General features: G+C 38.8%; 1 non-coding gene across 1 annotated transcript; it reads left to right on the top strand.

Moving 5' to 3' along the window:
- Positions 1 to 18,353: 18,353 nt before the first annotated feature.
- On the top strand, positions 18,354 to 18,455 carry LOC123571451 (U6 spliceosomal RNA). The gene has a single exon (XR_006695614.2). It is a non-coding gene; the product is annotated as a U6 spliceosomal RNA (small nuclear RNA).
- The last annotated feature ends 7,930 nt before the right edge of the window (positions 18,456 to 26,385 follow it).

Genomic DNA, 26,385 nt, shown 5'->3' on the forward strand with positions numbered 1-26,385 from the left:
TTCTGCCACATTGGCTGCATGCTGTTGTCATCACTAGACACCTGGCAACCAGCAGACAACAGGCTTTTCTGGAAAACCAGTCAGTTTGCATTGGTAACACTATCTAGTGGAATTGACAAAGCAGGCTCCCAAAACAATAAATCTTCAGTTGCCTCTAGAGAACACCCACAGTTTTATGCTCCACTGGAAAATATATACATATAGCTTCCTGACATTGACTATTTGTTAACCAAAAAACAAATCCCTAATCAGTTTGGAGCTTCTGAGTATTAGTGGAGAGATGGAATCCCAATTTTCAGTAAAAAGCAAACAGAGTTTAATAGTGGTGTCTCTCTCTGTCTCTTTCCATCTCTCCATATCTCTCTCTCCCCCCATTTTTAGAAAAAACCTATTTATATTACTTGTCACAATATAAACTGCCTTGGATACAACATGGTTGCCAAAGTCTAAAATTTGTTTTCCAAGATCAAAAGTTTTGATTCAAACAGCCTAAAATATGAGATGACAACATTGGGAACACAATTGATTAATTAATTTAAAAATTTGGCAACAAAGAAGCAGAATCTTAGAAGTTCTAAAGACCTTTACAATGGACCTTTAGAAGTTATCTGATTCAACTCACATGGTGACTCGATTCCAACTACTTTTTCCCAAACTTGGGGTCAGCTTGCTTCCTCGTGAGCAACACTCCAGTAACAGGGAAAGCAGTACACTCTGGGACAACCCAGTTTATTAGTGGCAAATGCAGATTGTCATAAAGTTCTTAATTAAACTAAATTACAAAATCAGGACAGTATTATAAGTAGAAAATATTGCACAAGGGAAACAATAAAGGTATTTATTATAATTTAAAATACATAAATTCCCAAACTTTCTCTAAACGTTAATGTTTTTTACTATTACCAACAGAAATCTATGGTGATAATATTATTCAAAGTTTTGAGCTACATGGAAAGTGAATATGATAACAGAAAATGTCAAGTGGTTCTAGTTAAATACGCTAAGATTGAATGGTGATACAGTCTGGCCCTGTGGTCCCACCAAAATATCATCTTGAATTGTAATCCTAATTGTAATTCTTACATGTTGCAGGAAGGACCTGGTGGGAGGTGATTGGATCATGGAGGCGGTTCCTCTGTGCGTTCTCGTGATAGTGTATGAGTTCTCATGAGATCTGATGGTTTTATAAGGGGCTCTTCAGCCTTTGCTCTGTACTGTTCTCTCCTGCTGCCTTGTGAAGAAAAACATGTTGCTTCCTCTTCCACCATGATTGTAAGTTTCCTGAGGCTTCCTCAGCCAGGCAGAACTGTGAGTCAATTAAACCTTTATAAATTACCCAGTCTCGGGCAGTTCTTTATAGTAATGTGAGAATGGACTAATACAAATGGGATGGTGTCTCTGAATTCACTACAGAAGAAGACACAAAACTCCTCTGGTTAACAACAGCCTTACTATTTGGTCCCTTGACTTTAACCCCTTCTACATCTTCTAGAAAGTTCTCTACCAATTATCCCATCATTCATTTATTCAACTCATGTTTGTTGAATACTTGAATATGTGCCAGGCATGCTTGTAGTCAGTCACCAATGATGTATCGGTGAACAAACAGACTTTCTAGTGGTATTTTAATCTCATTCTTCTTCACCTGTTGACTCCACATCTGTATCTAGCTTTCACCTGACCTGCTTTTCTTTGAAATCTCAAGAGTTCTTCACACTCGCTGCCTCCAAGTCTTCACTTTTCATTTATTCCCCAACCCACTCCTGTCTGCGTATAAACTCACTCTTCCTCTTAAACTGCTCTTCCTCTCTCTGGTCACCCATGATTTCATAATTTCCAAACCTAACAGACTTGATCTCTCAGCTGCATTTGATGCTGTTCACTGCTTCCCACTTTTTAAAACCCTTAATGTCTTTGCTTTCGTGACGCACATCTCCGCTGGTTCTCTTTTTTAAAATCTCCTTTTCTTCTGTCTGCTCCTTAAATGTTGATAAGTCTCAAGGTTTAACTCTTAGCCATATGTTCTCACTTTTCACATATTTCCAGGATGATCTCATCCCCTCTTTTGCATTTAACTACTAGGTCAGATCTTTCCTATCTTCAAACCCATATGCCTAACTGCCTGCTGTACCTCTCTCTACCTGGATGTCTCACAGGCACTCTAATTACAAATATTCAAAATACTCCCCCTAAAAGGTCCTCTCTTTGTTTTCCCAATTTTCATGAATACCATCACTATTCACCTACATACTCACAGTACAGACTAAGTCTTTGTCTAGGACCGTCCCATTCTTTCAACTTCCAAATTAACTAGTCAAGTACTAGTGATTTTGCCTTTTAAATTATTCCACAATCTGCACACTCTTCTCAATCCCTGGTACCACTGTGTATTTCATGCCCTTGCCATTGCTTACATGTACTGCCACTGTCCCCTTGTTAGTGTCAATAACCTCTAGCCAAGGACCCCAGAAACCCAACTTGTTTATCTATAGTTAAACAAGTTGGGTTTATTACTCATTGCAGTGAGGGAGAGCACACACCATGGAGAAGCATAGGTTATCTTAGTAAGAAGTTAAAATAACCAGTTATAAGATTTGGACTTCAGTTGGTCTAAGGAGCAAGACCTCACACTGGATTGGATACTATCAAGAAATGGGAGCAATTTTATCATTGGGTGTCTCAATAAATCTTATCGATATGGAGGACATACTAGAGCAGTGATAAATCTGTAATTGGTAAAGAGGTAACAGTCACTCATTTCAGCAGAGAGAGGAAGATATTTGATCTATTGTGGGGGGCAGAGTGACCTTGGTTTTGTCTCTGCTGAGACAAAATATGAAGGTCTTGTTTTGTTTCACTATATCATGGCCTCAGAGTAACTGTGTGGGGTGTTGGGGTTCTTTGTGGTTTTAAAATGTCCAACAGGAGAATAAAATGGCCTAGCTGTGAGTGCTAAGCCAGTTTCTAGATATCAGGGGTTGCGCTTTAATTTTTTTCTATCTCATTGGTATCTCTGTTTTACTTATTGTCCTTTTCTGATTCACCTTCCACACTTCAGCCAAGAGAACCCCAGCTAAACCACAAATGATTTTATCATGTCAAAATCTTTTCATGAAGTCTCTGCTTAACCCCTCTTCAGATGCAACCCCTGCTTCCTTTGAGAGAGCATGTTGTCACTGCCATCCCTAAGGCACATATATTTTGCTTTGTTACATTGTGATTATTTATGTTTGACTCAGTGCACTCCTACCACCTTCTAAGTTCTCAATATGATGAAAGACATCTGTCAGTTACTGCCTGAAAGTCACACCAATTTGGCTGAAATCATGAAAATGCAGGCTATAGTTGTACCACTTATAAATCACCATAAATTTTAAAGACTGATGTATTCAGATCAAAGACAAGTAGATGTTGTTAAATTGTCATCAAAGGCATTTTTGCTTATTAAGTGTACATTTCGCATGATGCTAAGATAAAAATTAATCAAATTGAGCCAGCAGACTCATCTCTACCTTCTGGAAATTCACAGCATATTCAGGGATAAGAAATCTAGAAGAAGACACACATATTACAAGCAGGAACTCAGCAAATAAAATATTAAAATTATGCATTTATGTTATGTTCACACTAAGGAAATAATGAGTAAAGAGTAGTGACAGGGAAATTTAAAAATACAAGCCTTTTGTATCGGAGGACAAGTAACCATCAACCTATCTTTTTCTTTTAAGGAGTGATGACATCTTTGTTAACATCCAGCGGACAGGCCAGTGGTTGGGACCAACAGGCCAATGGTCCAGCGTTCAGGCAGACAACAAGGGAAATGTGGGCAGGTGAGCATGGGTCAGGCAGGTAGGTAGCCAGCAAGCAACAGAGGTGCAGCTGGAGGCTTCCCTGTGAGAGTTGAGGAATCCCTTCAGAACTCCATGTCCACCATGTGTGAAAATGGCCTGCCTGAGTCAGGCTGGCCATTTTTTTGTAACTGGATATCATATAATGCAAATATAGAAGAGGTTTCATGAGTTTGTGGATTCACTCCTTCCAGACTGAGGAAGAAGGTTGTTTGGTGGCATCCTCTGCAGTTGATCCTCAAACTGCAGCAGCTTGGTGAGGAGGTTGGCCTTGTCACTGTCAAATTGGTGTGAATGGCTCAAAAAGGCCCTGGATCAGAGAAATTTCAGAAGATAGAATCAAAGAAAATGATCAAATAGTAGAAAATAGATTCAATTGAATTCAATAAATATAGATCCCCTAGCATGTCCATGGCACTGTATTATGTTCTAAAGAAAATGCAATAAGAAAGGCAAAGCTCTGGTCCTCCAGGAGTTTACAATCTACTGGAAGGAGTATGACAAGCACACCAACAGCTGCCAGACAAAGTTTGATATGATGCATGTCAGCTAAGAGATAAGGGCGAAATCTTGCAGGGAATTCAAAAGGAAGAGAAAGTACCTCCAGTTGGGGAAGTTAGAAGAAAGATTTTTAGGAGAGCATTCTTTTTAAACTAAGCTTCATAACAATTCCAGTATCCAATACAGTTCTGAAAGTTTTATTTAGTTTTGAAGTCACAGCCATAGGATGGAAAAAACCTCATCTCAGGGGAAAACAGACTAGTATAGAGGATTAAACCCTGAAGAACATCTACATGTAAGTGGTGGGCAGGGAAAAAAAGAGCCATTGAATAAGACTAATGAGAAATGTTAAGCAAAGTAGAAGGATATCTGCCATCATGGATGCCAAAGAAAGAGAAAATTTCAAGCTGCATGAAGGTTTAGAGAAATGGAGACTGAAAAGAGGCCACTAGATTTGGTAATCAGGAGATCCAATGATAACCTTGGTGAGTGCTTCACTGAAGTGAATTTACAAGTGAATAGAACATGGATACAGTGAATAGATTTCTCTTTGAAAAGGGAGACTAGCTTGAAAGACAGAAAAGGTTGAGCAAAGAGTTCATTTTTATGCTCATAGTTGTAAGATTAGGAGAGAAAGAAGATCATTGCCAGGGAAATATGCCATCGAGGCAAGAAGAGATGGAATTCAAATGATACTTGGATAAGATAACCTTAGAGAGAAGGAAGAACAGACATGATAAGAATGTAGGGATATAAGTAAGTGTAGAAAAAGCAATAGAGTGAAATAGGGGAAGCTCATCCCTAATCATCTCTATTGTCTCTAATCTCTATGATACAAAGGGATCAGGAATCAACATAACTCTGGGCTTCATAAATCCTGGATTCCAGCCCAAGTTTAACCAGTTGTTACCTCCATGACCTTGAGTATATTATTTACTCTTTGAGTATATTAGTTAGGGTTCTCCAAAGAGACAAAATCAATAACAGATCTATCTATCGAGAGAGAGAGAGAGAACGAGAGAGAGATAAGAGGAGGTTTGTCAGGGGAATTGGCTCATGTGATTATGGAGGCTGAGAAGTCTTGGAACAGGCCATCTGCAAGCTGAAGACCTTAGGGTGCTGGTAGTCTGGCTCAGTACAAGTGTGAAGTCCTCAGAATCAGGGAAGTCAATGGGATACCTCTCAGTCCAAAGCCAAACCTGGGGGATCACTGGTGTAAGTCCTGGAGTTCAAAGGCTAGGCAGACTGAAGTTGTCCAAGGACAGGAGAGGAAGAGTGTATCTCCATTCCCACAGGAAGATCAACATATTCATCTTTTCTGTTTTTGTTGTCTCCATGTCCCCAGCAGAGTAGACGGTGCCCACTCACACTGAGAGCAGAACTTCCCTATCTAGTCCATTCAGACTCACAGGCTAATCTCCTCTGAAAACATGCTCGTAGATACCCCCAAAAATAATGCTCTACCAGGTTCCTAGGTATTCCTTAATGCAGTTAAGTTGACACATAAAACAACTGAGAAAACAATTCTTTCCTTGCAGCAATGTTTCCATAATAATAATGATGTAAAGGAAATTGCAGAGGGCTTGGCATATAGTACATACACAATAAATGATAGCTATTATTACTATCACTATTTGCAGCATAAGAACAAAAAAAATTAATTATTATTTTCTAGTACATAAAATAGGGAGAATAATAGCTATCACACAGGTTTCCTGGGAAAATAATGATTTGTGTGAAACTCAAGTCAGTCGTCTCCCTTGCAAGGATCACCTTCTTCTAGTATATACTGAAAGAGGGATTCTCTCACATCTGCTTCTGAATTTCCCACCTTGCAGCAGCTCTTTCCTGCCAAACCATGGGACATTTATTTTTTAGATGCTGATTACCTCTAGAAATGCTTGGATATAGTCACCCACTATATACTATGTTGCTCCCTACAAATGGGTATCATCAGTGGGGTCAATGTGTGGTAATTCACACTTCTTTTTGCCACTCTATTCCTTTACTCCTCATATCTCCACCACCCAAGGTAGTGGAGGTGAGTCTTTACTGAGGAGTTGAGAGTAACTAAAGAGAGTTCCAACATGGAAGGGTAAAGATCTAAAACTATGCTCTTCATATGACTGTTTCCATAGCCCAAGAGACAAGTACTACAAATAATTAGCTTCTTCAAAGAGTTCCCATTTTAAATATTTCCAGCTCCTGGCCTTCCTACTTGCTCCATGGGCCCATCCTCCTGGACATTCAGCACAACAGTCTGGGTAGCCTTTTGTTCTCATCTTTACACCTGTGTTTACATTTGCCTTTCAGACTCCTCTCCATACTGAATTATTTAAAGGACTTCAATATAATATGTTTCCTATTGCCTCCAAGACTTTTTAAAATGTGGTCCTTTCATACAGAATCCTGATTGGAAAGAGTTCAAGGAAGAATAGAGGGAAAAGCTGTAAGGAAACCGACACTGCCATACATTGCTAGCAGGATACATAATAGGACAACCTCTATAAAGGGCTATCTCTGCCAAATTTCAGCATTTCAGTACTCAATACTGTATCAGTTATAACCTTATGTGTGTGTGTGTGTGCGTGCATACCCAAGACTTACCTTATACAGGCATACCTTGTTTTATTGCACTTTACAAATACTGCATTTTTTGCAAATCGAAGGTTTGTGAAAACCATTTTTTGAGCAATTCTGTAGTGCCATTTATTTTCAACAGCATGTGCTCACATCATGTCTCTGTGTCAGCATTTTTTAGCAATAAAGTATTTTTAAACTAAGGTGTGTACATTTTTTAGACATAATGCTATTGCACCCTTAATTGACTATAGCATAGTATAAACACAACATTTACATGCACTGGAAAACCAAAAATGTGTGCAACTCACTTTATTGCAATATTTGCTTTATTTTGGTGGTCTGGAAGTGAGCCCACAATATCTTCAAGGTATGCCTGTACATATATATACATATTCATATATGTGTGTGTGTGTGTATATATATATATGAACGTCCTATACACAGATAATCTGGATCTAATCTGAGTAAGAAGAAAATTTTCCTAAATGAAACATATTCTGGATAGATCTCTGCCCACAACAGAAAAAGGCCATGTGAGACCTAAGACTTATTATCCACCTAGCAATGGTTCCACAAACATCCTGCGTAAGCTTTGCAATTACCACTTTCTTGTACATTTATAGATGCTATCAAGCTATTTACTCTAAAATGAAGATGAATAAAACAAGGATTTATCTTCCTGACCAAATAAACTCCTCCAATTATATATATTTTAGCACCAGGCACACAGTAGACATGTAATAAATAGTAGCTATTATTGAATTGCCTTGATTGTGTCACTCATAATTCAGAAATATGAGATTCATCCTTTCTAATAGTCCTGCATTTCCTGAACCTAATTCTCTTAACAAAGACATTAGCCTCATAGATATCACCATAATTTATTTTCCTTTATAAAACTTGTTTTATTCATAGTGTTTTTGGAGCTTGTGAATACAAGCTACACTCATCAGAGACTGTCAAGTAGTCCCCTCTATACCAGTTCTCTTTATGGTAAGATTTTTTTAAAGTGAGTTGTTAAATGTCATACACACTCAGCTACATTAAGAGCAGATGTGATTAGGTCATGGCAAAACAAGCAGAAACCCTGACATTTAACCCTGTGGGTGAAACTTTTACAAATAGAGTGGAAGCTAGTTGGTGGTTTTCTTTACATTATTTAAGTTTAAAAACAGATTATGCATTTTTTAGTTAGAATTTAATCAATTTCTTCCAAATTGATTAAACAGTGTCAGACGTAGAATGAAAAATATCAGAAAAATCAGAAAAATATCAGTAGGCTAAATGATGGGTTCAGAGCTCAAAATACATGACCTTGGTTTCCAATTTCCTGTTTGTAGTATAAATCCTTTGTTCCTAGCACTTATATCATTATTGTTATCTGAGGTTTAGTTTGGGCTTTCAGACAAACCAGTGCATTTCCATCATTTCATATTCAGGAAAAGAAACTAAAGTATATTGAGTGATTGCTTCACACTGGGTACTTTCATAAGCATTCTCTCACTTAATCTGCACAACAATCATGTAATATATGGATCATTATATCAACTTCAGTACTGAGAAAAATAAGCTGAGATACTGTAAGCAATCTATTCATGGTCACATTATTTGTAATTGATGGTCTTTACAACCAAGCCCACGTTATAGCAGGTATTGAAAAATTATCTAAAATTCTGATGCTTCATTAATTCAAACAGTTCTGTTCCCAATTAATTCAAGTGACTGATGCTGGACTATAATTCAAAAGCAATTGAATTTGCATACAATCATTTCCATGTTTACAGAAAAGTATTATTCTACTTTTTCCTAAAAGATTTGTACACACTTGTCTCTTGTTTTTTCCTTCTAAGAAAAATGTGCTCAACTCTCTCCCACATGCACAAGTAGACTGTTAATATTACTTAATAACTGATCTTATTTGTGATTATATACCAGGTATGAATTTCAGTCTACAATGTCAAATGCACAAGAAAAAATATTTTCTTTGTTTTTCTGTAATGCAAATTTATTTCTATTTTGAGCTCCATTTCCCTGAGATGGCAAAAACATAATCTCAGTCAATGTTAGGTCCTCCTATTTCACCAAGGTTATATCTACATTCCAGGAACCTCCTACAATACCTACACAAAAGAGGGTGTGGAATCTTGTTCTTGAGCTAAGCGCACATCCCTCAAGATGTCTTTTGCTACCTTAAGATCCTGAGTCTTTCTCCAGCCTCTGCATCACACAGGAATCTTTTTGCTGCTTCAGTGCTGGAAGGAGAAGAAATGGTGAGGCTTGGTAGGGACCCATCTGTGCAGACACCACTCACAGTTATTGCCTTGCCACTTCTCTGGTGTTCTGCCTGGGAAAAGAAAACAGTTTACAGGACCCCTCTCTCCAAGGCCTGCTAACATTTGTGGTCTAACCAAATTCTCTCCCTCCAACATAGAGAAACCTTTCTCTGGTCAAGTAGGGGAGAGCCACCATTTCTTTCCTTATCCTACCTTTCACCCCTGCAAAATCTTCTAAGTAACTCTAAGGGCTCAGACTTATGAAGCACACACTAGAGAGAGGACTTGCATACTTTTTCTGCTTTCTGCCCTGTCATATCTCTCCCCTGATATAATGAGCATAGAGACAGCTGTGTGTTGAACATGGAAATGAGAAAGAGGTAAATACATAGAGGGTATAAAAACACAGCTCAATATCTCAAAAACACTACCCCACCAAATTTACATGACCTTTTTGAAATGCACATACCCCCATCTGCCCCATCATTCATTTAAAAGGTATTCAATGAGTGATGCCAAAAAGGCATAAAATAGGATCATAACCTCATCTAAAAGATAGGACATGCACACTGAAAGACACATAATGTGCAAAGAATCAATCAGATGCTAGCAACCCAAATAAAACCTAATTTGAAGACTAAAGGAATTCTGGGAAGGGAGTAATTGCCAGAGGCTAAGGCTGTCAGGGATATTGCCGAGAATATCAAGTATGTGGCAAACCTTGAAGGTCTTGTGCATTTAGAAAATTGAAAAGTGAGGCCGGGCGCGGTGGCTCACGCCTGTAATCCCAGCACTTTGGGAGGCCGAGGCGGGCGGATCACAAGGTCAGGAGATCGAGACCACAGTGAAACCCCGTCTCTACTAAAAATACAAAACATTAGCCGGGCGCGGTGGCGGGCGCCTGTAGTCCCAGCTACTCAGGAGGCTGAGGCAGGAGAATGGCGTGAACCCAGGAGGCAGAGCTTGCAGTGAGCCGAGATCGCGCCACTGCACTCCAACCTGGGCGACAGCGTGAGACTCCATCTCAAAAAAAAAAAAAAAAAAAAGAAAAAAGAAAATTGAAAGGTGGCTCTGGGCTGGTAAGATGGCTAAATAGGAACAGCTCCAGTCTGCAGCTCCCAGCGAGATCGACGCAGAAGGTGGGTGATTTCTGCATTTCCAACGGAGGTACCCAGCTCATCTCACTGGGACTAGTTAGATAGTGGGTGCAGCTCACAGAGGGCAAGCTGAAGCAGGGTGGGGCATTGCCTCACCCAGGAAGCACAAGAGGTTGGGGAACCCCCTTCCCTAGCCAAGGGAAGCTGTGAGGGACTGTGCCATGAGTAATGGTGCTTTCCGCCCCACATACTACACTTTTCCCACAGTCTTCACAACTCACAGACCAGGAGATTCCCTTGGGTGCCTACACCACCAAGGCCCTGGGTTTCAAGCACAAAACTGGGTGGCCCTTTGGGCAGACACCGAGCTAGCTGCAGGAGTACTTTTTTTTTTTCCATACCCCAGTGGCACCTGGAATGCCAGACAGACAGAACTGCTCACTCCCCTGGAAAGGGGGCTGAAGCCAGGGAGCCAAGTGGTCTAGCTCAGTGGATACCACCCCCATGGAGCTCAGCAAGCTAAGATCCACTAGCTTCAAATACTCACTACCAACAAAGCAGTCTGAACTCTACCTGGGTTCTCAAGCTTGGTCGGGGGGAGGGGTTTCTGCCATTACTGAGGCTTGAGTAGGCAGTTTTCCCCTCACAGTGTAAACAAAGCCTTCTGGAAGTTCAAACTGAGGGAGCCCACCACAGCTCAGCAAACCCACTATAGCCAGACTGCCTCTCTAGATTCCTCCTCTCTGGGCAGGGCATCTCTGAAAGAAAGACAGCAGCCTCAGTCAGGGACTTGTAGATAAAATTCCCATCTCCCTGGGATAAAGCATCTGGGGAAAGGGGCGGCTGTGGGCGCAGCTTCAGCAGACTTAAGTGTTCCTGCTTGCCGGCTCTGAAGAGAGCATCAGATTGCCCAGCACAGTGCTCAAGGTCTGCTATGGAACAGACTGCCTCCTCAAGTGGGTACCTGACCCCTGTGCCTTCTGACTGGGAGACACCTCCCAGAAGGGGTCGACAGACACCTTATACAGGAGAGCTCTGGCTGGCATCTGGCGGGTGCCCCTCTGGGACGAAGCTTCCAGAGGAAGAAACAGGCAGTAATCTTTGCTGTTCTGCAGCCTCCGCGGGTGACACCCAGAAAAACACGGCCTGGAGTGGACCTCCAGCAAACTCCAGCAGACCTAGAGCAGAGAGGCCTGACTGTTAGATGGAAAACCGGCAAACAGAAAGGAATAGCATCAACATCAACAAAAATGACATCCACACAAAAACCCCATCTGAAGGTCACCAACGTCAAAGACAAAAGGTAGATAAATTCATGAAAATGAGGAAAAAACAGTGCAAAAAGGCTGAAAATTCCAAAAACCAGAATGCTTCTTCTCCTCCAAAGGGTCCACCAAAGGATCACAACTCCTCGTCAGCAAGGGAACAAAACTAGATGAAGAATGAGTTTGACGAATTGACAGAAGTAGGCTTCAGAAGGTGGGTAATAAGAAACTCCTCCGAGCTGAAGGAGCATGTTCTAACCCAATGCAAGTAAGCTAAGAACACTGAAAAAGGTTAGAGCAATTGCTAACTAGAACAACCACTTTAGAGAAGAACATAATGACCTGATGGAGCTGAAAAACACAGCACGAGAACTTCGTGATGCATGTACAAATATCAATAGCCGAATCAATCAAGCAGAAAAAGGGATATCAGAGATTGAAGATCAACATAATGAAATAAAGCATGAAGACAAGATGAGAGAAAAAAGAATGCAAAGGAAAGAACAAACCCTCCAAAACACTCTTCAGGATATTATCCAGGAGAACTTCCCCAACCTAGCAAGGCACACCAACATTCAAATTCAGAAAATACAGAGAACACCACAAAGATACTCTTCGAGAAGAGCATCCTCAAGACACATAATCATCAGATTTACCAAGGTTGAAATGAAGGAAAAAATGTTAAGGGCAGCCAGAGAGAAAGGCCGGGTTACTGACAAAGAGAAGCCCATAAGACTAACAGCAGATCTCTCTGCAGAAACCCTACAAGCCAGAAGAGAGTGGGGGCCAATATTCAACATTCTTAAAGAAAAGAATTTTCAACCCAGAATTTCATATCCAGCCAAACTAAGCTTCATAAGCAAAGGAGAAATAAAATCCTTTACAAACAAGCAAATGCTGATAAATTTTGTCACCACCAGGTCTACTGTACAAGAGGTCCTGAAGGAAGCACTAAATGTGGAAAGGAAAAACCAATACCAGCCATTGCAAAAACATACCCAATTGTAAAGACCATCAACACTATGAAGAAACAGCATCAACTAACAGACAAAATAACCAGCTAACATCATAATGACAGGATCAAATTCACACATAACAATACTAACTAACCTAAAATGTAAACGGGCTAAATGCCCCAATTAAAAGATACAGATTGGCAAATTGTATAAAGTGTCAAGACCCATTGGTATACTGTATTCAGGAGACTCATCTCACGTGCAAAGACACACATAGACTCAAAATAAAGGAATGGAGGAAGACTTACCAAGCAAATGGAAAGAAAAAAAAAAACAGGGGTTGCAATCCTAGTCTCTGGTAAAGCACACTTTAAACCAAAACAAAGATTAAAAAAAAGACAAAGAAGGGTTTTACATAATGGTAAAGGGATCAATGCAACAAGAAGCGCTAACTATCCTAAATATATATGCACTCAATACAGGAGAGCACAGATTCATAAAGCAAGCTCTTAGAGACCTACAAAGAGAGTTAGATTCCCACACAACAATGGTGGGAGACTTTAACACCCCAATGTCAAAATTAGACAAATAAATGAGACAGAAAGTTAACCAGGATATTCAGGACTTGAACTCAGCTCTGGACTAAGAGGACCTAATAGACATCTCCAGAACTCTCCACATCAAATCTATAGAATATACATTCTTCTTAGCACCACATAGCACATATTCTAAAACTGACCACATAATTGGAAGTAATACACTCTTCAGCAAATGCAAAAGGACAGAAATCATAACAAACAGTCTCTCAGACCACAGTGCAATCAAATTAGAACTCAGGATTAAGAAACTCACTCAAAACTGCACGACTACATGAAAACTGAACAAACTGTTCCTGAATGACTACTGGGTACATAATGAAATTAAGGCAGAAATAAGTTCTTTGAAACCAATGAGAACAAAGACACAACATACCAGAATCTCTGGGACACAGCTAAAGCAGTGTTTAGAGGGAAATTTATAGCACTAAATGCCAACAGGAGAAAGTGGGAAAAATCTAAAATCAACACCCTAACATCACAATTAAAAGAACTAGGGAAGCAAGAACAAACAAATTTGAAAGCTAGCAGAAGACAAGAAATCACTAAGATCAGAACAGAACTGAAAGAGATAGAGACACAAAAAACCCTTCAAAAAATCAGTGAATCTAGGAGCAGTTTTTTTTTTAAAAAGATTGACAAAATAGATAGACCACTAGCCAGACTAATAAAGAAGAAAAGAGAGAAGAATCAAATAGACACAATAAAAAACAACAAAAGGGATACCATAACCGATCCCACAGAAAAACAAACTACCATCAGAGAATACTATAAACACCTCTATACAAATAAACTAGAAAATCTAGAAGAAATGGATAAATTCCTGGACACATACACCCTCCGAAGACTAAACCAGGAAGAAGTCGAATCCCTGAGTAGACCAATAACAAGTTCTGAAATTGAGGCAGTAATTAATAGCCTACCAACCAAAAAACACCCCAGGACTAGATGGATTCACAGCCGAATTCTACCAGAGGTATAAAGAGGAGCTGGTACCATTCCTTCTGAAACTATTCCAAACAATAGAAAAAGAGGGACTCCTCCCTAACTCATTGTATGAGGCCAGCATCATCCTGATACCAAAACCTGACAGAGACACAACAAAAAATAAAATTTCAGGCCAATATCCCTGATGAACATCGATGTGGAAAATTTCAATAAAATAATGGCAAACTGAATCAGCAGCAAATCAAAAAGCTTATCCACCACGATCACGTTGGCTTCATTCCTGGGATTCAGGGCTGGTTCAACATATGCAAATCAATAAACGTAATCCATCACATAAACAGAACCAATGATAAAAACCACATGATTATCTCAATAGATGCAGAAAAGGCCTTTGACGAAATTCAACACCCCTTCATGCTAAAAACTCTCAATAAACTAGGTATTGATGGAACGTATCTCAAAATAATAAGAGCTATTTATAACAAACCCACAGCCAATATCATACTGAATGGGCAAAAACTGGAAGCACTCTTTTGGAAAACTGGCATAAGACAAGGATGCCCTCTCTCATCACTCCTATTCAACATAGTATTGGAAGTTCTGGCCGGGGAAATCAGACAAGAGAAAGAAATAAAAGGTATTCAAATAGGAAGAGAGGAAGTCAAATTGCCTCTGTTTGCAGATGACATGATTGTATGTTTAGAAAACCCCATCGTCTCAGCCTAAAATCTCCTCAAGCTGATAAGCAATTGCAGCAAAGTCTCAGGATACAAAATCAATGTGCAAAAATCACAAGCATTCTTATAAACAAATAATACACAAGCAGAGAGTCAAATTATGAGGGAGCTCCCAATCACAATTGCTACAAAGAGAATAAAATACCTATGAATCCAGCTTACAAGAGATGTGAAGGACCTCTTCAAGGAGAACCACAAACCACTGCTCAAGGAAATAAGAGAGAACACAAACAAATGGGAAAACATTCCATGCTCATGGATAGGAAGAAATGGCCATACTGCCCAAAGTAATTTATAGATTCAATGCTATCCTCATCAAGCCACCATTGACTTTCTTCACATAATTAGAAAAAACTACTTTAAATTTCATATGGAACCAAGAAAGAGCCCATGTAGCCAAGACAATCCTAAGCAAAAAGAACAAAGCTGGAGACATCACACTACCTGACTTCAAACTATACTACAAGGCTACAGTAAGCAAAAGAGCATGGTACTGATACCAAGACAGATAGATAGACCAATGGAACAGAACAGAGGCCTCAGAAATAACACCACACATCTGCAACCATCTGATCTTTGACAAACCTGACAAAAACAAACAATAGGGGAAGGATTCCCTATTTAATAAATGGTGTTGGGAAAACTGGCTAGCCATATGCAGAAAACTGAAACTGGACCCCTTCCTTACACCTTATACAAAAATTAACTCAAGATGGATTAAAGACTTAAATGTAAGACCTAAAACCATGAAAACCCTAGAAGAAAACCTAGGCAATGCCACTCAGGACATAGGCATGGGCAAAGACTTCATGACTATAACACCAAAAGCAATGGCAATAAAAGCCAAAATTAACAAATGGGATCTAATTAAACTAAAGAGCTTCTGCACAGCAAAAGGATCTATCATCTGAGTGAACAAGCATCCTACAGAATGGGAGCAAATTTTTGTAATCTATCCATCTGACAATGGGGTAATATCCAGAATCTACAAGGAACTTAAACAAATTTACAAGAAAAAAACAAACAACCCCATCAAAAAGTGGATGAAGGATATGAACAAACACTTCTCAAAAGAAGACATTCATGCAGCCAACAAGCATATGAAAAAAAGTTCATCATCACTGGTCATTAGATAAATGCAAATCAAAACCACAATGAGATACCATCTCACACCAGTTAGAATGACGATCATTAAAAAGTCAGGAAACAACAGATGCCGGAGAGGATGTGGAGAAATTGGAATGCTTTTACACTGTTGGTGGGAATGCAAATTCATTCAACTATTGTAGAAGACAGTGTGGCAATTCCTCAAGGATCTAGAACCAGAAATACCATTTGACTGAGCAATCCCATTACTGGGTACATACCCAAAGGATTATAAATCATTCTACTATAAAGACACATGCACATGTATGTTTACGGCAGCACTATTCACAATAGCAAAGACTTGGAACCAACTCAAATGCCCATCAATGATAGACTGGATAAAGAAACTGTGGCACGTATACACCATGGAATACTATGCAGTCATAAAAAAGGATGAGTTCATGTCCTTTGCTGGGACATGGATGAAGCTGGAGACCATCATTCTCAGCAAACTAACACAGGAACAGAAAACCAAACACAGCATGTTCTCACTCATAAGTGGGAGTTGAAAAATGAGAACACATGGACACAGAGAGGGGAACATCACACACTGGGCCTGTCGGGGAATGGGGGCAGGGGACTAAGGGAGGGATAGAATTAGGAGAAATACCTAATGTAGATGACGGGTTGATGGGTGCAGCAAACCACCATGGCACGTGCATACCTATTTTAACAAACCTGCACGTTCTACACATGTATCCCAGAACTTAAAGTATAATTAAAAAATAAAAATAAAACTGAGAAGTAAGGGGAAGGACACTACAGGCAAGGCAAATGGACAAATAACCTGCTTCTGTTTTCTCTCCATTCTCATCCATCCTGTACATTGTTACTGTGATAATTTTCCCAACAGAACAATTTCATTCAGACTTTCAAGTGCATTCAGCTCACTCTTCAGCCTGACTTGCAAGGCAATGGTACATACTGGCTAAGAGTGTAGGACTTAAGAAAGATGGTGGTTGAAGATGTATACCTCCACTTCCTCATGAAACATCAGGAAAATTATAAAGTAATAGACAGAAACATACATACACACACACACACACAAACACACACACACACACACAGAGTCAGGATAGGAGGAGACAAGAGAATCAAAATTTTAGAAGTTGGAAAGCAAAAAGGACAGGTGATAACTGACTTAGCAAACACAATGAACCTGATACAGCCATAAAAAGGAAGGAGATCATGTCCTTTGTAGGGACATGGAAAAAGGGGTCTCAATCCAGATCTGCAGAGAGGGTTCTTGAATCTCATGGAAGAAATAATTCAAGGTGAGTTGCAGAGTGCAGTGATAAGATATTGAAAGCTACACTGTTACCGAGTAGGGCATCCTCAGAAATTAAGCAAAGGAATGCATTATCTTTAAGCTTTTCTTATATAAGTGTCCTGTCTTTGTAAAGACTAAACTAAGCTGTGACTATGTGCAGGAGAGCAGACAACATGAGAAAATTTATTATTCTGTTGATTTAAAGAAAACTGTCCTTGACATTTTAGTGGGTAAGTACATCAAAGCATAACTATAATTATTTTGAAACCATATATTGCCATGGATATTGGGACATCTAGACTTCCTGCTATTGTAGGAGTGTGTCCTTGTAGGTTTTCCTCCACTATAAACACTTTATAACCATGAGTCATGGCTGGAATGGAAAGCACCTTTTTAGTCTCAAGATGGAGCTGAACTTAAAATGGTGTTACCCTGGTACTGCTAGGCTCCTGTTTCCCTAACAGATATTTTACTAAGGATGTCTAAGTAGCACATTAATCAATTCCATATCATAACATGGCAGATGCTGTTGGTTGCCTTTCAAAGGGTTATTTTCTCTACGTATTTTTTTCTTCACTGATAGGAGCATGGTCTTGTTTAGGGAGCAATGCACCCAGTCCAAATAAATCATGACATGCCATTCCCATTGACCATTGACTGGTATAGAGATGGATATATGTGAAATTGTTTTTGGCCTTCTGTTTGCCCTCTTCCTTCCCCTTATACTTTGTATCTTGTTGTGTGAACATCTGGAGCTTCAGTAGACATCTTGTAACCAAGAGACAATATGCCTAGGAATGGAAGAATAGAATTATGAAAAGAGCTTGGCTTGTGGACTATGACTTTGAACACTCAAACTGTGACTATCTTCTACCAGATTTCTTGTTCACTAAACAACTAATATATTCCTGGTTTAAACCATTGCTGGTTTGAGTTCTGTTATTTGCACTCAAAAGCAGCACACATTGAGCAATTCCTTTTTTATGTCTAACAGAAAACCCCATATCAATGGATATACATATGTTCCCTGTGAATTTTTTTGATAATATAAAAAGGTGAAAGAAAATTGGACAACTACCAGTTGAAGAATGACTGAAGACTATTATGCAACCACTAAAAAAATCTTTTGGTGGTTACTTCAGCAGCATATATACTAAAATGAAATGGTAGAGAGAACATTAATATGTCCCTTGCACAAAGATGACATGCAAACTTGTGAAGCATTCCATATTTTTCTTCATAAGCAAACAAGAAAGTAAGATCCTTTTCAGACAAGCAAATGCTTAGTGAATTTTTCAACACTTGCAGGCCTGCCTTGCAAGATTTCCTGAAGGAAGCCCTGAATATGGAAAGGAAAAACCACTACCAGCCATTATGAAAACACACTGAATTGTACAGACCAGTGACACCATTAAGCAACCACAAAAACAAGCCTGCAAAATAACCAGCCAGAATCATCATGACAGGATCAAATTCACACATAAAAATACTAACCTTAAATGTGAATGGGCTAAATATCCCAATTAAAAGGCACAGATGGCAAGCTTGACAGAGTCATGACCCACTGGTATGCTGTCTTCAAGAGACCCATCTCACATGCAAAGACACACATAGGTTCAAAATAAAGGGATGGAGGAAATGTTATCAAGCAGATGGAAAACAGAAAAAAGCAGGGGTTGCAATATCAATTTCTGACAAAACAGATTTTAAACGAACAAAGTTCAAAAAAGACAAAGAAGAGCATTACATAATAGTAAAAGGTTCAATTCAACCAGAAGAGCTAATTATCTTATATATGCACGCAATACGGGAGCACCCAGATTAATAAAGCAAGTTCTTAAGGACCTACAAAGAGACTTAGACTCCTACACAATAATATTGGGAGACTTTAACACCCCGATGTCAATATTAGATCATTGAGACAGAAAATTAACAAAGATATTTAAAACCTGAACTCAGCTCTGGATCAAGTGGGGCTGATAGATATCTACAGAACTCTCCACCCAAATTCAACAGACTATACATTCTTCTCATTGCCACATGGCACTTACTCTAAAATTGATCACATAATTAGAAGTAAAACACTCCTCATCAAATACAAAATAACTGAAATCCTAACAGTCTCTCAGACCACAGTACAATCAAATTAGAACTCAAGATTAAGAATTTGACTCAAAACAACACAATTACATGTAAATGGAAAAACCTTCTCCTAAATGACTCTTGGGTAAATAATAAAATTAAGCAGAAATCAAGAAACTCTGTGACTAATGAGAACAAAGAGACAATGTACCAGAATCTCTGGGATCCAGCTAAAGCAGTGTTAAGAGGGAAATTTATAGTACTAAATGCCCACAAAAAAAAAGCTAGAAATATATCAAGTTAACAACCTAACATCTCAACTAAAAGAACTAGAAAAGCAAGAGCAAACAAACCCCTAAGCTAGCAGAAGGCAAGAATTAACTAAGATCAGAGCTGAACTGAAGGAGATAGAGACACAAAAAACCCTTCAAAATAACAATGAAACCAGGAGCTGGTTTTTTAAAAAGATTAATAAAATAGACCACTAGCTAAATGAATAAAGAAGAAAAGAGAGAAGATTCAAATAAACACAATCAGAAATGATAAGGGGGATATCACCGCTGACCCACAGAAATACCAACAGTCATCAGAGAATACTATAAACACCTCTATGCACATAAACTTGAAAATCTAGAAGAAATGGATAAATTCGTGGACACATACACCCTCCCAAGACTGAACCAGGAAGAAATGGAATCCCTAAATACACCAATAATGATTTCTGAAACTGAGGCAGTAATAAATAGTCTATCAACCAGAAAAAGCCCAGGACCAGATGGATTCACAGCCGAATTTTACCAGAGGTACAAAGAAGAGCTGGCATCATTTATACTAAAACAATTTTTTAAAAATGACAAGTAGGGACTCCTCCCTAACTCATTTTATGAGTCCAGCATCATCCTGATATCAAAACCTGGCAGAGGCACAATGAAAAAAGAATACTTCAGGCCAATATCCTGGATGAACGTAGATGCAAAAATCCTCAATAAAACACTGGCAAACCAAATCTAGCAGCACATCAAATAGTTTGTCCACCATGATCAAGTTGGCTTCATCCCCAGGATGCAAGGTTGGTTCAACGTACACAAATCAATAAATGTGATTCATCACATAAACATATCTAAAGACAAAAAACACAGGATTATATCAATAGATGCAGAAAATGCCTTTGATAAACTTCAACATCCTTTCATGTTAAAAACTCTCAATAAACTAGATATTGAAGGAACATACCTCAAAATAATGAGGACCATATATGACAACCCACAGCCAACAGTACACTGAATGGGCAAAAGCTGGAAGCATTCCCCTTGAAAACCAGCACAAGACATGAATGCCCTCTCTCACCATTCCTGTTCAAACTAGTATTGGGAGTTCTGGCCAGGGCAATCTCACAATAGAAAGAAATAAAGCATATTCAAATAGGAAGTCAAACTATCTTTGTTTGCAGATGACATGATGCTATATCTAGAAAACTCCATTGTCTCAGCCCAAAAGCTTCTTAAGCTGATAAGCAACTTCAGCAAAGTTTCAGGATATAAAATAAATGTACAAAAACAGCTAGCATTCTTATACACCAACAACAGGCAAGCAGAGAGCCAAATCATGAATGAACTTCATATATGAAAGAAACATAGATGAAAAACATATACGAAAGAAATCTATATGAAAGGAACATATATGAAAAACATATGAAAGAAACATGAAAAACATGCATGTGTAAAACATGAAAACATGTATGTTGAAACATATATGAAAACATGCATGTATGAAACATGAAAACATGGATGTGTGAAACATATGTGAAAACATGTATGAAACATATGAAAACCATATATGTATAAAATATATATGAAAAGCATATATGTATGAAACATATATGAAAAGCATATATGTATGAAACATGAAAAACATATACAAAAAAATGAAAAAAGCTCAACATCACTGATCATTAGAGAAATGCAAATCAAAACCACAGTGAGATACCATCTCACACCAGTCATAATGGCTATTTTTAAAAAGTCAAAAAACAAGAGATGCTGGCAAGGTTGTGAAGAAAAAGGAACACTTACATTGTTGGTGGGAGTGTAAATTAGTTCAACTACTGTGGAAGACAGTGCGGTGATTGCTCAAAGACCTAGAGGCAGAAATACCATTTGACCCAGCAATCCCATTACTGGGTATACGATCTAAGGAATATAAATCATTCTATTATAAAGATACATGCAAACATGTGTTCATTGCAGCACTATTAACAATAGCAAAGACATGGAATCAACCTAAATGTCCATAAATGGTAGACTGGATAAAGAAAAGGTGGTCATGTAGCCACAAAAAAGGAATGAGATCACGTCCTTTGCAGGGACATGGGTCGAGTTGGAAGCCATTATCCTCAGCAAACTAACGCAGGAACAGAAAACCAAACACTGCAAGTTCTCACTTATAAGTGGGAGTTGAACAATGTGAACACATGGACACAGGGAGGGGAACAACACACAATGGGGCCTGTCGGTGGGTGTGTAGGGGAGGGAGAGCATAGGAAAAATATGTAATGCATGCAGGGCTTAATACCTAGGTGATGGATTGACAGGTGCAGCAAACCATCATGGCACACGTTTACCTATGTAGCAAACCTGCACATCCTGCACCAGTACCCCAGAACTAAAAATTTAAAAAGTAACCTGACACGGTGAAACCCGGTCTCTACTAAAAATACAAAAAATAGCCAGGCGCGGTGGCGGGTGCCTGTAGTCCCAGCTACTCAGGAGGCCGAGGCAGGAGAATGGCGTGAACCCAGGAGGCAGAGCTTGCAGTGAGCCGAAATCGTGCCACTGCACTCCAGCCTGGGTGACAGAGCAAGACTCCGTCTCAAAAAAAAAAAAAAAAAAAAAAAGGAACCTGAACCTTAAGCGGATAGTAGGGGAAGCCAAGAAACAACATGACTTGTACTGAAGAGTCTCCTTAAATTCCAGGAACTGACTGTACCAAGTACCTCTGGAAAGAGCGAGGGGGAACAAGAGGTTGAAAACAGAGTGCTTGAAAGTCTGAACATCTGGAGGCCCAGATGTATACTCCTTTAAACCCTGGCTGTGTGGTTGACTACTGTTCCCCAAACTCATCAGAGGACCAAATGTATAGCCTGTGGAGAAGATAAAACAGATGTCTGGACTAGAGAATATGAAGCACAGATGAGGGTGGGGATACCATATTGAAAACTGGGGTTAAGTAAAAATCTCTGAGCACTGACTATTGAGACCTTAAACCTTCTTCATCAACTGGGATCCCAAAACACTAGATTTTACATTCCAGGCAGAAGATGGGAGGATGTCTCTCTGCAGAATACAACCAGCACAAGAAGAAAAATCTAAAAACACTGAGTCTAAAGGTACTGACAATCAGGAGTTCCCCAATGAAACAGTGCAGCTATACCATTGGCAGTGAACCCTACAGCCCAAAAACCCTACCCACATGCTCAGCGTTGCTAGTAAGCTTTTTAGTATCTCCCTCATAAATATGAATGGACATCTAAAGATCACAGACATCTGAGGAAACTCTGACATGAGAGAAACCAAAACAAGCAAACAGAGGTGAATAGCCTGAAGAAGAAAGTGATGTTTCAGGAAGATGACAACTTCAAAAACAAAAACAAAAACAAAAACAACCGTACACATTAATATGCCCAGCATCACAATAATGTAAACACTGAATATTGTTCTAACCAATGCGTAGGGAGGAGAGAGAAAAGAAGAAACAGGAAGTGTGATTGTTTAGGGAGTACAGGCAGTGGTTGCATAGAGTGAATTAGAAAGTTTTTCATTTTTGTTATATGACCAGCACAATTTGTATAGCATTACAATGATACGTCTATTGAAGATTTGATGGAACTCTACTGTAAAATCATCTGAGTCAGATACATGGTAAGGGTAAAATTTTTGAATATCTTTTCAGTTCTTATATTGTTATTTTCCTATTCAAATTTTCTACTATTTCTTCGGGTATTTTCTATAATCATGAGTTTAAATGTAGGGTATAAAATTGTACATGTAGAATTCTTCTTACAAATTTTAAAATATGCTCCATATATTTAATTCTGCTTTCTCATTCTTAACATAACTTGTGTGTTTGTTCTTTTTTTCATAATCACACTTGTCAAGTTTTTTATCTTGCTCTTCCCAAAACCAAATTTCAGTTTTGCTTATTTATTTAATGTATTGTTGGCTTGTCTTACCATTTTCTACAGCATTATCTGTGTCAGTTCTTTCTGATTTCTTTGGGTATACTTTTTCTATTAATTTTCTAGTTTGTTGAATTAAGCACTTAATTTTTTCCCAATATTTACTGTTTTTTAATACACATGTTTAAAGCTATACCTTGTCCTCTGAGTACATCTTTGAAGCATTCCATGGGTGTGAATATATAGTACAACAACTGTTTTTGATTTTGAAATAAATTGTAACTTGAGTTTTTATTTCTTATTTTTTTCTTTTTTAATTTTCTTTTTATTATACTTTATGTTCTAGGGTACATGTGCACAATGTGCAGGCTTGTTACATATGTATACATGTGCCATGTTGGTGTGCTGCACCCATTAACTCATCATTTACATTAGGTATATCTCCTAATGCTATCCCTCCGCCCTCACCCCACTTGACAACAGGCCCCAGGGTGTGATGTTCCCCTTCCTGTGTCCAAGTGTTCTCATTGTTCAGTTCCCACCTATGAGTGAAAACATGTGGTGTTTGGTTTTCTGTTCTTGCAACAGTTTGCTGAGAATGATGGTTTCCAGCTGCATCCATGTCCCTACAAAGGACATGGACTCATCCTTTTTTATGACTGCATAGTATCCCATGGTGTATATGTGCCACATTTTCTTAATCCAGTCTGTCATTGATGGACATTTGGGTTGGTTCTAAGTCTTTGCTATTGTGAATACTGCCGCAATAAACATACGTGTGCATGTGTCTTTATAGCAGCATGATTTATAATCCTTTGGGTATATACCCAGTAATGGGATGGCTGGGTCAAATGGTATTTCTAGTTCTAGATCCTTGAGAAATCACCACGCTGTCTTCCACAATGGTTGAACTTGTTTACAGTCCCACCAACAGTGTAAAAGTGTTCCTGTTTCTCCACATCCTCTCCAGCACCTGTTGTTTCCTGACTTTTTAATGATTGCCATTCTAACTGGTGTGAGATGGTATCTCATTGTGGTTTTGATTTGCATTTCTCTGATGACTAGTGATGATGAACATTTTTTCATGTTTCTGTTGGCTGTATGAAGGTCTTCTTTTGAGAAGTGTCTGTTCATATCCTTCACCCACTTTTTGATGGGGTTGTTTGTTTTTTTCTTGTAAATGTGTTTGAGTTCTTTGTAGGTTCTGGTTATTAGCCCTTCATCAGATGAGTAGATTGCAAAATTTTTCTCCCATTCTGTAGGTTGTCTGTTCACTCTGATGGTAGTTTCTTTTGCTGTGCAGAAGCTCTTTAGTTTAATTAAATCCCATTTGGCTATGTTGGCTTTTGTTGCCATTGTTTTTGGAGTTTTAGACATGAAGTCCTTGCCCATGCCTATGTCCCGAATGGTATTGCCTAGGTTTTCTTCTAGGGTTTTTATGGTTTATGTCTAACATTTAAGTTTCTAATCCATCTTGAATTAATTTTTGTATAAGGAGTAAGGAAGGGATCTAGTTTCAGCTTTCTACTTATGGCTAGCCAGTTTTCCCAGCACCATTTATTAAATAGGGAATCCTTTCCCCATTTCTTGTTTTTGTCAGGTTTGTCAAAGATCAAATGGCTGTAGATGTGTGGTATTATTTCTGAGGGCTCTGTTCTGTTCCATTGGTCTATATCTCTGTTTTGGTACCAGTACCACGATATTTTGGTTACTGTAGCTTTGTAATGTAGTTTGAAGTCAGGTAGCGTGATGTCTCCAGCTTTGTTCTGGTTTAGGATTGTCTTGGCAATGCGGGCTCTTTTTTGGTTGCATATGAACTTTAAAGTAGTTTTTTCCAATTCTGTGAAGAAAGTCATTGGTAGCTTAATGGGGATGGCATTGAATCTATAAATTACCTTGGGCAGTATGGCCATTTTCACGATATTGATTCTTCCTATCCATGAGCATGGAATGTTCTTCCATTTGTTTGTGTCCTCTTTTATTTTATTGAGCAGTGGTTTGTAGTTCTCCTTGAAGAGGTCCTTCACATCCCTTGTAAGTTGGATTCCTAGGTATTTTATTCTCTTTGAAGCAATTGTGAATGTGAGTTCATTCATGATTTGGCTCTCTGTTTGTCGTTATTGGTGTATAAGAATGCTTGTGATTTTTGCACATTGATTTTGTATTCTGAGACTTTGCTGCAATTGCTTATCAACTTGAGGAGATCTTAGGCTGAGACGATGGGGTTTTCTAAATATACAATCATGTCTTCTGCAAACAGGGACAATTTGACTTTATCTTTTCCTAATTGAATACCCTTTATTTCTTTCTCTTGCCTGATTGCCCTGGCCAGAACTTCCAACACTATGTTGAATAGGAGTGGTGAGAGAGGGCATCCCTGTCTTGTGCCAGTTTTTAAGGGGAATGCTTCCAGTTTTTGCCCATTCAGTATGATATTGGTTGTGGGTTTGTCATAAATAGCTCTTATTATTTTGATATACGTTCCATCAATACCGAATGTATTGAGAGTTTTTAGCATGAAGTGCTGCTGAATTTTGTCAAAGGCCTTTTTTACATCTATTGAGATAATCATGTGGTTTTTGTCTTTGGTTCTGTTTATATGCTGGATTACATTTATTGATTTGCATACGTTGAACCAGCCTTGCATCCCAGGGATGAAGCCCACTTGATCATGGTGGATAAGCTTTTTGATGTGCTGCTGGATTCGGTTTGCCAGTATTTTATTAAGGATTTTTGCATCGATGTACATTAGGGATATTGGTCTAAAATTCTCTTTTTCTGTTGTGTCTCTGCCAGGCTTTGGTATCAGGATGATGTTGGCCTCGTAAAATGAGTAAGGGAGGATTCCCTCTTTTTCTATTGATTGGAATAGTTTCAGAAGGAATGGTATCAGCTCCTCCTTATACCTC

This window comes from Macaca fascicularis, chromosome X (genome assembly GCF_037993035.2).
Source record: "Macaca fascicularis isolate 582-1 chromosome X, T2T-MFA8v1.1".
Lineage (NCBI taxonomy): Eukaryota > Metazoa > Chordata > Mammalia > Primates > Cercopithecidae > Macaca > Macaca fascicularis.